Raw genomic sequence first — 14,259 nt, forward strand, 5'->3', positions numbered from 1 at the left:
ATGTTTTGAATTTGCCACTTTTATACCTGGTGCCAAACTTTGTGAGGGGGAGTTTCCTGGCCTACTCCCAAAACTGGTTGTGGTCCCTTCTTCTAACCCTGGGTTATGCTCCAGGCTTGCTAGTATAACAAATGCAAGGGAAGGCCTGGTGTCATTTTCCAATGCATGTACTGAAGTCAGGGCAGCGCACACCTCCTCCACAGCCATCATGTCAGGAAGACTCTTTCCCTCCACACCTAGATCTCTCTTTTCTGCATGTCTAGATAAACTACTCAAAACACTACAGGATAGCCATCCACAGTCATGTGACCCTGGTCGTAGGCAGAAAGACCAAGTTGGTTTGGGCAGAACAATGCCAACTTTCTAAACGTTTTACCTTAGCCAGAGTCCGTCTGTGATTATTCAATCATCATCTTCAGAAAAACCATGTCAAGTGAGTTAATTTTCCTGGCCCATGTATTTATTTAAAATTCGTTCACTGATATTTAGAAACGTATAATGAACTTTAGACATATCATGAAAGGGCCACGTTGAGTTTATTTTGTTTATAAACAAACAAATATGGAAATGGTCCCAAAGAGCTGTGCAAAACTGTTCTGTGCAATACCTGGGTGTACATGAAACAAAAATATGTGTGTTATGCATAGAAAACGTGGACACAAACTAAATGATGATTACATATTGAATAGGCAATTTCAACATAACACCTATTAGAACTTTTAAAACCAGTCAAATTATCTTTTTAAAAGCAGAGGTTGTTCTCTGTGCCCTGAACATCTTGGTGACAATAGCTTTCCTTTCTTGGTTGCTCTTTCCTTAGACGTCCATGCAGTTTAGTCCAACTTTACAAAGCCGATATCTTTGGCATACTGCCTGAAACACTGGCGACACATGTTCAAACCATACTTGCGAATCAGTCAGCGCTTAATCAAGCACACGCAGCAACATCGGGAACCCTGTCCGAACTAATTCGGGTGGCTCCAGTAGAGCTGCTGGTGACCCATCTTGTTCTTTCACAGATCGCGAAAAGCATCTTGGTGACAATAGCACTTGGGGTTTCAAAATTATTTAACTATAGTGGGATTTCAGTACAAAGCATTTCCCACAAAACAGATAGACAATTTTTGTAGGGGTTTCGCCCATGCATTTTGAACCGCTACATATTTAGGGTTCTCATCAGGACCATGACTGGTCATGATCTGTGGAGGAATGATACATAAAGTGTATTAACGGATGACCACCTGACTCTTCTTCGATCAACTAGGTGTTTCCACTATATAAACATGAATCTGTACCTCGTGTCCTCTGAGGCAGCAAACGTATCTGGACTTTTCCTTTAGTTCCTCTTTTCAGACTGCCGAGTGAATTTCAATTGGCCTTCATTCTAGAAGGGAAGGAAGGAATAATTGGAACTTGCTCATCATTTCGTGAATTAAAAATATCATTAAGGCTGAGTGCTTGGCTGTATAACTGCATTGCCTTGTATTTCATCCTGTGAGACGCTTTAGTGTTTGTGTGTGAATTTAAAAAAAAGAGAGGATTTAAAAAAAAGAGGGATAGCCAGTTGGAACTTTGTATTGCAACTTTTCATCTTCGTTCGCATGCGCTGCCCGTCTAAGGCCAGGCTCCGCTGTTGTAGTGAAAGCGTTTCAATTCGGGCCCTCACTGCTAGAAAAGACACACTGGAACTGTTACTGAAATGAAACGTTGTTGCATTCCATTATCGGTTTGTTTCTGACTGAAGTGTTAAGCTTCGGAGCTGTGAATGTTGTTAAAGTTTGAACCCTAAAGATCAGTTTAAATGTGTCTCCCTTGTTAATATAATGGTGGCATGCAATGCCATCTCTTCAGTTATACAATGTCTATTCTACGTGTTCTTGATATAAAAAATGAAAGCGAATTGCTGGGCCCCAAATAATTTGAGTATTCGAAGAAAATAAACCCCTAAGACTCGAGTTGTGGAAAATTAACTCAAACTTGGTGAACATTATCGGCGTCATCTTGCCCCTTTTCAAGCCCATTCGTGCGCGTAAGCGGCAGCCATTTTGAGCACCATGGCCTCCCTGCCCCTCGCTGATAGCCAGCGCGTCTCTCTCTCTCCCTTAACCTCGCAAGCATCCCCCCCCGCACACTGACAACCCCCGCTCTCTCATGCCTTGGGTCATAAACCCCTCTTCAGCGCAGCTTCACCACTGAATCCCATCCTGTTCCCAGCGCGACACCTCCCCTCATTCCTTTCATGGCCTCAGATCCTTCTGATGCAAACCCCCTTTTCCTGTGTCCCCGTTTGTCTTCCTTGTTCCCAGGCCGCCACCTGGCCCTGCGGATACTGTTTATTACCCCGTACAGTAGGAAGCTTCCCCTCCCCATCGAAAGACCCTCGAGCCGATCAAAGCCCCCACCCTATGAGATCCGATCAACCCCATGCATTCCGTGAATCGGCGGAATGCCCTGCTGTGCGACAACCATCACCTGTTGTGACCGGGGTGGGGAATCCAACTGTAAATGTGTGTGGGAACGGGCCTGTAGGGGAGATTCCGAGGATGTTCTTTCTAATACTAAAGTGTTGCGAGAATGTGTTATGTGCAATAAAGGTCATAAACCCTAGTATAAGAGGCCAGGCCTCAGAGATGTGGTTAGAGCACCTCGTGACGATACTTGCTGTCTGAATTGATGTGTTCTCCTCCGGAGAGAATAAAATCCTCGTTTCCTGCCTTCCAGTCTCCAGCGCCTGCTTCTTCATTGATTAATATTGGTGGGTCATAGAGGCGATACCGCCGGGCAACATAAAAAGGGTTTTTGGTTACCGGTTGTCTTTGGAACCCCTTTTTAACAATTGGCGTCCCAAACGTGGGGCCCATCAGCGACTCGTGGATCCAGTGGGAGAGGTCCTGACGACAGAGTGAACGACTGCAACGATCGGAAGGTACCCTGTCCGATAGACCCTCGTCTGACAGCCGATCATCCGAACTTCACTGGTTCCGAACAGACCTCTCTCGAGTGATCTGCGGTCCTGACTGGGAACCATCAGGAGTGCCACGAGAAGTACGAAGAGAAGAGCGAAGGATAAGTACGCACCCGTCGGACCTATCTTTCTCCCCCACTGAACAATTGCCCCTTCCCCCCATTGATTAACTGTTATAGATTGTTTTCTGGAGATTCTCTGTCTGCAAACAGGGAAAAATAGGTCCCCTCTTTACAGATAGTGAAAGGGTAGGTGACGCAAACCTTTGCGAGCCTACTTATTCTCCCCATTGACCATATTGATTTTTTATTTTTGGCCTAACATTGATTGATTGCTCAAGATTGGTTCATGAGGTATTCACTACGTGCAAACAACGTAGAATAGAAATATTCTGTCTAGTCTTTGCGCGCAGTGATAAGATAGGTAGTGCTGACTATTATCCCATTGTGATCCGTCATGCCTGTCTTCTCCCCACTGGTTAGTAGCCTGTTTAACCCGGACCGCTTATTAGAGATGAACCATCCGGCTCCGCTGGAAGGCACCCCTAATAAGGACATGTTCATGAAGCATGGATTAATTGCTATAGCCTATAGTGAGCTGTGGCATAAATATACGAAAAAGGATCGAGAAAGACAGTGGCCACTGAGAGGATCCTTTGATCTCGACAAAATAGAAACGGTAGAAATAGCCCTTCGTAGGAATGAAACAACACCTATTATGCTCGATAGTCTCGGTATGTGGCGCAAAGAAGCCGCACGACGAAGGGAAGGCGACGAATTCGGAGAAGGTGAAGGGACACGACGGACAACCCTCCAAACGTCTAGTAGGCAAAGGGAAGGGCCAACGATGGCACAATTCCGAGGAATAGATATGAAAAGAGAACGGTGTAAAGGGGTGTGCCGACAAGTCAACCCCGGAACACAACGACCCGAAGGTAATCCCCCGACACTGCGCACAGGACGAACAGATTTAAAACAAAACCAATGTGCTTTCTGTAAATGTCTCGGGCACTGGAAAGCCCAATGTCCGACTTTGCAGAGCATAGGTAGGAATGGAGGGTCGACAGAAAGGACAGGCCGACAGAAAGGGAAAAGGCACAAAATAAAAACCAATCAGACTAGTACGGACAGGACAGATAGAACCACCCCGTTTGATTATGCTCGATGGCACAGATTTCGTCAGACCAATTTTAACGACATGTTAGAGTTTTGGGACTGATTGCTCTCTGTTACTCCCCCACTCTGAAAAACCAAACACTATTACAGACCAGTGTAAACAACCCCCCGTTAGAGAAAAGACTCAAGGAAACCAAGCGTCTATTATATAAACTTAGGATTTAATTACGGTAAAGAAAACACACAACCAACGGTAAATAGAATAACTAGTAGAACTCTCTCTCTAAAACAAACTTTACTAATAAGAAAAATACAAAACATATTATGCTCACTCCGGAAGTCCTCCAAATGTAACAGTTCAATGGTCCCGCCCATCCGAAACACATAGCACGTGTGGGGCGGGGCCTGCCAGCAACCATGGGCCAAAAAGAGATCGCTGGCGAGAAGGTCCTGGAGGCTCCACCAAGCAGGCAATGAAATGGTCTTTCCATACTACCCTTCCAGGGATGGCGTCCCCCGGGCCGCGAGTAGGGAGGGGGCGGCTGCAAATGACCCCCTCCCTCGTATCTCCTGGTCCGGCCATCACGAATTCCTCCATCGAATGGATGCAGGGTGGGCAGGGAGGAAGAGGCGACGCGGACAAGCCTCTTCCACCTCCGCAGGTAGGAGGCTTCCCTGCCCTAGTCCGGCGCCGATGTCCTCCAGCCGGGCGACGGCCATATACCTACGCTGCACAGGACACATAATGCCCGACTAGTATACTTCCTTAGTACAGGACATACAATGTCCGACGGGCATATTTACGGAGCACCGGATGTACAGTGGTCCCCCAAGAGTCGGAATCAGGGGTGTAGGGTGGTCATCATGTGCGCCCCTGATTCCAAGGGACGGTGTAGGATGCGCCGGGAGAGGGAGACGGCACGGGTGAGCCTCCCTCACCTCCCCAGATGAAGGCTCCACTGCTGCACCCTGGCGCCCCGAACCAAAATGTCCTGCTCCAGCAGCATGATGCTCTGTCTTTCGCCATCACAAGAAGTTTTCTTCCACTCCTGATGGATACGGCAAAGGTGGCTGCCACAGGGTCTCAAAATGGCGTCTGGGCCCTCGAAAGGCGGGTCTAGGCCGCTGGAGTAACTTTGTCCGAAATTGCAACTCGGGCACTTGCCCACCTGGGCGCAAGCCCCCACCATCGACAAACATCCCCTCGGCTTTGAAGATTCTACCAAAGTCCCAAGAGCCCTCAGCACCTTCAGGCTTTCGGAGGGGAACAGCTGCATTGATCACTAATGACATAACCACGGCACAGCAACAAGATGGCGGTGCTCTCGTGTCTGCATCAGCTTCCGTCTGAACCACCCAGGAACATTATGGGCTAACGAACTTGAGTAAGTTCCGGCCGAGCATCAACATGACCCGGTAAGAAAGACTCTATCCCCCTCCCTCTCTTGATTGACGGTCCACACCACCAGCCCCTCTGCTAGCACAGTTTTTTGAACTGCCGAAAGGGACTCTGGTCCAACCGCCAATCGTCGGGGATATTTTTTCCTCTGGTGCTACTTCCGGACTAAACCGGCCTCGCCCAAAATGGCGCCGGTATCAATGGAAACTAATGGACGCCTCGTGGTGTTCCTTAACTAATGAAACTTGATGTACTAAGATGTATATACGAACCATTGTGCACTCGAGGGGAAAGGGAGGAGGGTTTACTTGGCGAACATTTGAGAGGGGTTCCGTAAAAATGTTGATTTCAATGAACGATTTATTTTGATGTTTATTGTAACTGATACATAACGTCGCTTATGATGCATACCCACGGTTTACATCTAGGAAATGTGATTACGATGAGCTTGACTGTGTTTCCATTTATGAACTGAAATGCCCCTGATTCCCTCGTCACGCAATGAAATGTTTTTAGTTACTTGCAAATAATTAATTAGGGTTTTTTTACATGTTCTTGTGTTACAAAATAACCCCTTACTGTATGTGCTTCCATCGACGACATGTCAGGCCAAATTATGATTGTGCTCTCACATTTTACATACTGAAGGATTATACAAATAAAGGTCTTAACAACTATGAATAAGCATCGCATACTTTTGTAAATGCGGGTATCGGTGGGAGGGTTTTTCTATGCGCAACCGTTCTGCTCTTTTTTTCAAGGTTATCCGAGAAATGGTTGTCCGGCCCCGGATTGATGATCGGATCCCAGGTATGATACGTTGCCTCCAAAATATGCGACTAAGCTCAGGGACTAACATATGAAGAAGGACCTCGACTTCTGAGAATGGGTAAAGTAAAGCGGGGTGATTGATAAAATGTTATTAAGATATGGTGGTCGAAGGTACTAAGGTTCCGGGTTAAAACGAAGAACTGATATGTCTTAGAACCTCACAGCTTTGGGAATGATTTAAGGATCCCGAAGGCCGGATACATCTACAAAACCGGGTACCTCACGCTAGGCACCTCTGATTCCTTTTTAAGCGTTTCTCTACACACGATCCTTAATGCCATCCTCGAACCTCCCCATGAACCACCTATCACATTGCCCGCCCCCTTGACTTTCGGAAACTAAAACCCTAAGGGATTATATCCCGAAGAGATAAGTACGAGTATGCGGTAAGTAAAGGACTTTCGTGCCCGTACATTTGATGTGTTCAAATGTTGTCCCCCCACCTCCCCCTTTCCCTCCTTTTTCCTTCTGCAGGTTACATTAGAATCCCGATTAGAGTATCGTAAGGGATCTAGAACCACGTCACGCCCGATGCATGAAAACGGACTACCGCTGCAAGACGACACAAAAAGGACGCCCTACCCAATGCACGACCTTTTTGTACCAGATCTAATGCTTTTCTGTCCCAAAACTGCATGCTTTTTACATCCTAACACAGACCCGAAACGTCTAACGTTGGGTAACGCACTGAATAGCCCAAACAATACACGGTCATTCTCCATGTCCCATGTGTACTGTTTGGCCTATTGTCTCTCTCTCTCTCTTTCTCTCTCTCTCTCTCTCTCTCTCTTTCTCTCTCTCTCTCTCTCTCTCTCTTTCTCTCTCTCTCTCTCTCTCTCTCTCACTCTTTCACCCCTCCACACTTTCCCTCTTCCTAGCGACTGGCACCTAATTGACGAAACTGGTGCACCTCCTGATTGGCCCCAAATACCACAAGTATTTGCACAAATTTGTCCTAAAATAAAGTTGTATCGGTACCACGTTACTACCTCTCCTTTTCTGCTAAATATGGATGAAATTTAAATTGGCCAATAGGAAAGGGACAGGTAAGACGACTGAGGTTCCCTAAATTTGACCCACAACCAGGGAACTATTTGTCAGTGGCTTCTATGATAAAATATGTCTGTGGTAATGCGACCACCCCCATTCCAAATTGTCCCCGTACCCCAAACAGTAAGCAATGATCGAGACACCCCCGTCTTCCCGAAAATTGCCCCCAGTTTTGTGTCAGCTGCCCTGAACGAGAGCCTGAAAAACGCCCCCTGCTCTAATTCACTGTGTCCCTAATTGTTTTCCATAAGATCCCTCCTTCCCCGAGGATAAGTTTAATAATTATCGCAAACCACCCCTCCCGAGTTTTTGTAGTAACCAGGTTGCGAGGATTTATATAGAAAGTTAGAAGGATGTGTGCAAAGTTGAAAATTAGATTGAAAATCGAAGGAACTTGTTGCAGTAAGCCTGGTTGAAAATAAGATGTTTTTATGTAATGCAGACTTGTTTAGCCTATGTTCACCCCTCAGAAGGATGCCTATCAGACTATGGTGAATAGCACGTTACACTTTTTCATAAAATACTAGGCCCTGAAGACCAGCCTAGCCTTGCAAGACTCGTACTAGGGAAATAGGTCTCTACCAGAAGAACTGACATCTACTATAATAGACGTATGCAATAAATGAGTACCAGACCTCGTACCTATTACAAATGAACGTAATAACCATCAAGGCGCCAAAGAATTAGCCAGTGAAAGGAAGTTGTAAGGAATCCAGCAAACCCATCATCAATTGTTTATACGTTAGCCGCAAGAATCTCCAATGTAGCGAGTGCTTACCCCAGTTGCTTGGTGTTGGGAGAGAAATAGACTTATGTAATTACCTTCTTCTGCAATATCTCTAAAGACTGTCTTTTCAAAACTCATTTAAGGGTATCACTGTCGGAGGAGAAAGAGACCGGATGTGGGAGCACGCGGCCTGACTGCGGATTGTGGAACATCAGCGACGGAGGCCGAGGCGAGACCACGGCAGTAAGGAGACGCCGGACGGGGCACTGTTTCAGACAAAGCTAAGGAAAGGGCTGACCTGAAGCCCCTGCTATATGATCAACGTGTGCCAAAAGCCCCCGCTCTCTGAACATGGTTACGGACTCGCCTGTCGCAAACTCTCCGCCTCCCCCTGATCTGTCCCCGACTTGGCCTTGCTCCATCCCCTCCTCCTCCGACCTACCATAAGGACTGTTCACACCCGCACCTTTCCACACGAACTCCCAAGTTCCTCCAAATCCTACTGAGCTACCCAGAGAAGAGTACTCCCTGCGTCAGAAGGGAGGGAGCTCCGACTAAGTAGACCACGAACTATGTTAATCTTAGAACGGTGACCTAGAACTCCACCAAGGGTCGCCTCTAAAGAAAAGATGAACAAAGTATGTGGTTCTACCCGCTGCTGAACGCCTCGAAGATGATGGAAGCGACTGGAAATGCTCACCACACAGACCCAAGAAACAAACAGATCTCACAATTCAGGAACAATCGCATTTTTTATTGCAAATCTATGCTCTGCGTTACAAAAGAAAGTGCACCTGCTCCAAAACCGTAACGCATTGCTCCTATGAGGCCTGGCGAAACAAGACAAAATGTACCCCTGCCCGCAGACCTCCAACGACTCAATCCACATGAACATTCCTGTTGACAGACCGAATTGTAATCCAGGTGCTTAACAGTGCCAACAGAAGACGACAAAAGACAACGAGAACTCTGATATTTTTACTATCTCTCCTTTCTCTCCCAAGCACCATTGGACTAACTATGCACCCGCCGAATGCTAAGAGGACTTACTTATATGATAACTTACCAGCTCCTATTTCGAATGACTACAAGCATCTATGATCTATACCCAACGCCCTCGCTACGTAATTCTAGTCTGATATTACATTACGATGACTTTTTCTGCAACCAACTTAACGATGAACCCGCCTACTAGATGATGAGATTTTTTTTAATATAATGTTTATAATGTGATGTTTATGTACAGCTCTTTTGCCTAAGTCCCCTCTCCCTTACTTATGATCGCTGCATACAGGTATAGATAGGAAATAGGCCAGCAAGATGTCTTGGAAATGTTAAAGGGAGGACTGTGGAAAATTAACTCAAACTTGGTGAACATTATCGGCGTCATCTTGCCCCTTTTCAAGCCCATTCGTGCACGTAAGCGGCAGCCATTTTGAGCACCATGGCCTCCCTGCCCCTCGCTGATAGCCAGCGCGTCTCTCTCTCTCCCTTAACCTCGCAAGCATCCCCCCCCGCACACTGACAACCCCCGCTCTCTCATGCCTTGGGTCATAAACCCCTCTTCAGCGCAGCTTCACCACTGAATCCCATCCTGTTCCCAGCGCGACACCTCCCCTCATTCCTTTCATGGCCTCAGATCCTTCTGATGCAAACCCCCTTTTCCTGTGTCCCCGTTTGTCTTCCTTGTTCCCAGGCCGCCACCTGGCCCTGCGGATACTGTTTATTACCCCGTACAGTAGGAAGCTTCCCCTCCCCATCGAAAGACCCTCGAGCCGATCAAAGCCCCCACCCTATGAGATCCGATCAACCCCATGCATTCCGTGAATCGGCGGAATGCCCTGCTGTGCGACAACCATCACCTGTTGTGACCGGGGTGGGGAATCCAACTGTAAATGTGTGTGGGAACGGGCCTGTAGGGGAGATTCCGAGGATGTTCTTTCTAATACTAAAGTGTTGCGAGAATGTGTTATGTGCAATAAAGGTCATAAACCCTAGTATAAGAGGCCAGGCCTCAGAGATGTGGTTAGAGCACCTCGTGACGATACTTGCTGTCTGAATTGATGTGTTCTCCTCCGGAGAGAATAAAATCCTCGTTTCCTGCCTTCCAGTCTCCAGCGCCTGCTTCTTCATTGATTAATATTGGTGGGTCATAGAGGCGATACCGCCGGGCAACATAAAAAGGGTTTTTGGTTACCGGTTGTCTTTGGAACCCCTTTTTAACAGAGTGATCTACTTCCTGCCTAAATTACATAAAGAGGACAAACTCCCTCCTGGAAGACTCAATGGAATGTTGACAATGAAGTGCACGGTGCACTTTAAGCTAGGAAAACCTCTTTTCAAGGCATGTGAAACTGTTGGATCTCTCCCCAAGGCACCCGAATTTGTTAGATTTCTCATATGGCATGATGGACCCTTTTTTAGCCTATTTTTAAGGACTTTTTTTTTTAGGTTTTGTCACTTTTCGTTTTCTTTTCAGTTGGAAGAGACCTAAGTGCCAAGGGATGTAGTATGTTCAAAATTCAATCAATCAATCAAACACATTTATAGAGCGCGCTACTCACCCGCTAGGGTCTCAAGGCGCTGGGAGGAGGGGGGGGGGGTTGGTTGCTGCTACTGCTCGAAGAGCCAGGTCTTGAGTTGCTTCCTGAAGGAGAGATGGTCCTGGGTCAGCCGTAAGCGGGTGGGGACGGAGTTCCATGTCTTGGCTGCTAGGTAGGAGAAAGATCTTCCTCCAGTGGTGGTTCTGCAGATCCGTGGGACAGTGGCGAGGGCGAGGCTGGAGGATCGGAGATGGCGGGTGGGTGTGTAGAATGTGAGGCGGTTGTTGTGGTATTTGGGGCCCATGTTGTGGAGAGCCTTGTGTGCGTGGGTGAGGAGCCTGAGCGTGATCCTCCTGCTGACGGGGATCCAGTGCAGGACACTCAGATGGGCAGAGATGTGGCTGTGACGGGGGATGTCCAGGATGAGTCGTGCAGAAGCGTTCTGTATGCACTGGAGTCTTTTCTGTAGTTTGGCTGTGGTTCCAGCGTAGAGGGCGTTCCCGTAGTCCAGTCGGCTGGTGGCGAGGGCCTGGGTGACCATCTTTCTGGTTTCGGTGGGGATCCACTGGAAGATCTTTCGGAGCATGCGCACAGTGTTGAAACAAGATGATGAGACGGAGTTGACTTGTTTGGCCATCGTGAAGGAGGAGTCCAGGATGAAGCCCAGGTTGCTTGCGTGGTCCGTGGGCTTGGGGGCGGTGCCCAGTGCGGGGGGCCACCAGGAGTCGTTCCAGGCGGAGGGGGATGGTCCGAGGATGAGGGGTTCCGTCTTGTCTGAGTTCAGTTTCAGACGGCTGAGCTTCATCCATTCTGCAATGTCTTTCATTCCTTCCTGGAGGCTGGCTCTGGCAGTGGCGGGGTTGTTGGTGAGGGAGAGGATCAGCTGGGTGTCGTCAGTGTAGGAGATGATGTTAAGGTTGTGTTGGCGTGCGATGGCTGCGAGGGGGCTCATGTAGACGTCGAAGAGGGTGGGGCTGAGTGAGGAGCCTTGAGGAATGCCGCAGATGATCTTGGTGGCTGCTGAGCGGAAGGGGGGAGGCTGACTATCTGAGTTCTGTCGCAGAGGAAGGAGGTGATCCATTTCAGAGCTTTCCCTTGGATCCCGACGTGGTGGAGGCGGGTTGTTAGGGTTGTTAGGGCCCGGTGGTCTGTAGATGAAATTGCCTCTGAGGATGGTCTTGGGGCCGGTGTGTATCTGGAAGTAAAGGTGCTCGGCGGCGGTGAGGGTGTCGTCGGAGTTGGTTGTGATGCGGATGGTGTTTCTGTGGACGATGGCGATGCCTCCTCCGGTTTGGTTGGCGCGGTCCCTCCGGGTGATCTTGTAGCCATCCGGGACGGCTATGGTGATATCGGGGGATGAGGACACAGGGGGTCTGCACGGTGGCAGAGGGAGCGGCTGCCTAAATTCTATTTAAGTGAATGATTTCAACTGTTATTTAAAACAATTGATTACTGATTTTTTATTTATACTGTGCACTTGTATGGTTCAAATCACATAAATAACGTTTATTTTTTTATGTTGACATGGGCCAAGAATACTAACCAACTTGGCCTGGATATTCAAAAGATGATGGTTGAATAATCACGGCCAGACTCTGGGCCTCATTTTTGAAAAGTGACGCATCGCTGCGGGAAAACAGCAATGCGTCACTTTTCATTGCACCCTCGTTGCGACACCAATGATGAGTCATATTTACAGTATGACGAATCATGTCGCAATGAGTTACAGATACGCCAGTATTTCTGACGTATCTGGACGCAGGAGGAAAGGCAGCACTGATTCTTTTAGATCTCAGTGCTGCCTTTGATACAGTTTCACACAAGGTACTGCTGTCCAGACTTGAGGAAGTAGGAGTTGTAGACAAGGCCCTTGATTGGTTTAGGGCCTTCCTTGCCGACAGATCCTTTAGGGTCTCTACCCCACCGTTCATTTCGAAGGAATGTCCCGTTGAACAAGGAGTTCCTCAGGGGTCGGCTCTTAGCCCGACCCTGTTCAATGTATATGTCCTCCCACTGGCAGAGGTAGCTAGGAAACATGGACTCACATTGGTGTCCTACGCTGACGACACCCAGCTGGTGGTGGCTCTAAAAGACGATAATGGCCTGAATGCCAGGAACTTTAGGCAAACCCTCAGTGACATCACCAGCTGGATGTCAGCAAACTACCTCCAATTAAACGCCGGGAAAACGGAGGTTCTGCCACTAAGCAAAGACACGACGGTCTGGGGCAATAATTGGTGGCCTGATACCTTAGACCAACCGCCTGCCCCCAAGAAGGTGGTAAAAAACCTAGGAGTTTGGGTGGACTCTGCTCTGAACTTTACCCACCACACAAAAATAGTTGCTGCCACTTGTTTCGGGATTCTTCGAAACCTCCGGCCCATCCTAAAATTCTTCGACCGCCAAACCCGCCAAGTGATAGTACAGTCGGCTATTCTATCACGGCTGGACTACGCTAGTTCACTTCTGTTGGGAACTAACGTAGCGGAGAAAGTGAGACTACAAAGAGTCCAAAACGCCGCTGCAAGAGCTCTCACAGGGCTACCCCGGCACAAATCGGTCTCCTCCACCCTCAGGAACCTACACTGGCTACCTGTTGAAAAGAGGATCCATTTTAAAACTCTCTGTCTTGCTTTTAAAATTTTGAAACTCTCCTCTCCTCCTATGTTATGTCCTCTGCTCTCACCCTACGTCCCTAGGCGGTCCCTGCGGTCAGAAGGGCAGAACTTGGTCATTATCCCCCGCATCAAGTTATCCAGAATGGGCGGCCGCTCGTTTGGATACTTAGCCGCCAAACTTTGGAATGGACTTCCTGCCCAAATCCGCGCAATGAATGACCTTTTATCCTTTCGCAAAGCCATAAAAACCCACCTTTTTAACTAGTTATGCTATGTACACCTCTGGACTTCCTGCAATTCCATCTTGCCGTCCCCTGGACATAGGCAGCAAGCGCCGGGACGCCCCTTGGCTGGGGCAGCCGTGCGCTATACAAACACATCTAACATAACATAACATAACATAACATCTGTATGTGCAAAAATTACGCACTGCTGAAGTCTGTCACAAAAGTGATACAACTCCAGCAATGGGTTATTACACATGGGCAAGTCTCATGTGAAATGTGCCTGCGTCAGTGTTACGCCTGTCAAAGGACAGGCTTAAGATATTGACCCATTCGCATCCTAAAAGTGGCACAGTGAAATCTTATAGATTTCACTGTGTCACTTCTATGACCCTTTCTTGCGTTGGAACTCCCCTCTGCAAATATTACACCTAGCGCAGGTATAATGTGGTGCAGGGGTTTACAAAGTGACGCATCTAGGTAGATGCGTCACTTTGTAAATATGTTGCAACAAGGCTAATTTTTTATGCCACTGGTGCATCACAAAAAGTGATGCACCGGTGGCACAAAAGTGATGCAAGGGCTCATAAATAAGCCTCTATGTTTATGGTAAAAGTTTGAAAAGGCCCAATTTGGCTGCATATAAAAGGGTCCAACCTCTAATTATGTAACTTTCTAAAACCTCTATTTTTAGTATAGTATCTCCAAATGCTTTGTTACCATTAAAGAGTATTTCAAATTTCAATTAATGTAAGGGTAAACAGAATTTTTCCACCTGTTCTCAGTC

At 47.7% G+C, this 14,259-nt stretch overlaps 1 pseudogene; it reads right to left on the reverse strand.

Annotated features, from left to right (window-relative positions):
• Positions 1-833: 833 nt before the first annotated feature.
• LOC147707459 (small ribosomal subunit protein uS14 pseudogene) lies at positions 834-1,004 on the reverse strand (annotated as a pseudogene).
• Between the last annotated feature and the right edge of the window lie 13,255 nt (positions 1,005-14,259).

The sequence above is a fragment of the Lissotriton vulgaris genome, chromosome 6 (genome assembly GCF_964263255.1).
Source record: "Lissotriton vulgaris chromosome 6, aLisVul1.2, whole genome shotgun sequence".
Lineage (NCBI taxonomy): Eukaryota > Metazoa > Chordata > Amphibia > Caudata > Salamandridae > Lissotriton > Lissotriton vulgaris.